The sequence below is a fragment of the Callithrix jacchus genome, chromosome 8, assembly GCF_049354715.1.
Source record: "Callithrix jacchus isolate 240 chromosome 8, calJac240_pri, whole genome shotgun sequence".
In the NCBI taxonomy this organism is placed as follows: Eukaryota; Metazoa; Chordata; class Mammalia; order Primates; family Cebidae; genus Callithrix; species Callithrix jacchus.
The window spans coordinates 138,920,789-138,922,751 of NC_133509.1; positions in this window are offsets into that span (position 1 = coordinate 138,920,789).

The following is a 1,963-nucleotide window of genomic DNA, read 5'->3' on the forward strand; positions in this document are numbered from 1 at the left end:
TGTGTTGACTTTAGGGGAGTTTTTTAATCAAAGAGGATTTAAAATGGCAGTGTTTGTCCAAGACGGTGATGCTCTTGTTTGTCAATCCAGATTCTATAGTTACAAAAGGACGAGGGGAGCTGTGTTCTTTCTGGGTACTTCCTGCTTGGTGCGGGGGGGGGGGCGCGTCATTGTTATGGGGCACTGGACCCAGTGCAGCAGGGGTGGAAGAGGGCGGTTTGTTCTTGGTACCACTCTATTTTGGGGGATTAGAGGCAGTGTCTGCTGCCTCTAGTCTAGTCTTCAGTTCACAGGCCTTTAAGACAGCATAGCTTAGATTTCAGTGATTTCTCCTTGGGGAAAATGGGGAAAAAGGAAAAAAATGGAAAACATCATTTTCGAGACTTGTAGCCAGAAAAATTAGAATTTAATCCAAACTGTAGAAAGTAATAAAAACTGAAGACCATCAGGCAACAGTGTAACTGCAGTTTTTGAAACATGTTTCTCTTTCCAGTTTTCCTATTTTTATCAAAAGACAAGTCATGGAGGGACCGGTTTGCCCTATTACACTTGGTGTTATACTTTGCTTTGTTACACCTAGTTACCTGCATACAGCGCGTCAAGAATCGTTGTTTTATCTACGCCTTTTTTTTTGAGATGGAGTTTCACTCTTGTTACCCAGGCTGCAGTGCAATGGCACGATCTCGGCTCACCACAACCTCCGCCTCCTGGGTTCAGGCAATTCTCCTGCCTCAGCCTCCTGAGTAGCTGGGACTACAGGCACGCACCACCATGCCCAGCTAATTTTTTGTATTTTTTTTTTAGTAGAGACGGGGTTTCGCCATGTTGACCAGGATGGTCTCGATCTCTTGACCTCGTGATCCACCCGCCTCGGTCTCCCCAAGTGCTGGGATTACAGGCTTGAGCCACCGCGCCCGGCCCTCATAGACCTTTTATACAGCGATACGAGTTTTGTTAGAGCACCGTAGTTTTCTAAGGGAAGCCCATTGTGCTTTTATTTTAATGCTTAAGTTACAGAAAAATAGTAATAATGATTACTATTATATGAAAGGGGTATTGATAAATGATACCCCTTTAAGTCTAGCGAGTACGCTTACACACAGAATTTCCTCTACATTAACCGCTCACGGCTGAAACCTTCGTTTTTATCTTATCCAACTTGAAACAATGCTTCAACCTTTTAATCTAGGAAAAATCCACACGCTCATGCCTCCTCCTCATGTTTTTACCAAAAGCATATTTTATTTCCCTACACACCTTGCATGTTTTTCAGTAGTTCTAAATACATGTTATACTTTTAACTCTGAGCAGCCTTTCCTTTTGGTGCAAACCTTGGTAAGTTCAGGACTTTAATGCTGTACCAGGCGTGAAGCCTGGGACTTAGAAGTGCCGGTAAGGCCTGGCCGATGCCAGCATTTAACTCCATGTGTCCTGGGCCTTCCCTAGCAGCTAAGAGTTACAGTGGCTTTTTATGAAGCATTTAGGAGGCCTCATCACCTTCAGTTGTTCATTTCTTGCATAAATTCCCTTTCATAAATTCTTTCATGACTTACAGAATCTCTGACATGTCTTAAGTTTCTGATTTGTGCTAAACATCCCTCTTTTTAAACAACAAGTTAATTTGCTTTAGGACAAGAATTTACCTTACAAGATTCTTTGTTCTATAAAAAAACGTTTTTTTGGCCAGTCACGGTGGCCCACGCCTGTGATCCTAGCACCTGGGGAGGCTGGGGTGGGCGGATGACGAAGTCAAGAGATGGAGACTGTGGGAAGTAGGAAGTCCCTCTTCAAAGTTTCCTTTCTCATTAAAGAAGAGTCGTAAGTGTTAGAAATACCAGTTTGCTTTAAACACTTCGTCAAAGCTGTCTTGCTTTCGGTAGCTCTCCTTAAGCTCTTTCCTACATAGCCGTCACATGTGCTCACAGGCACTCGATATGCTCTTTGTCCTTGTCCTTTATCCAAG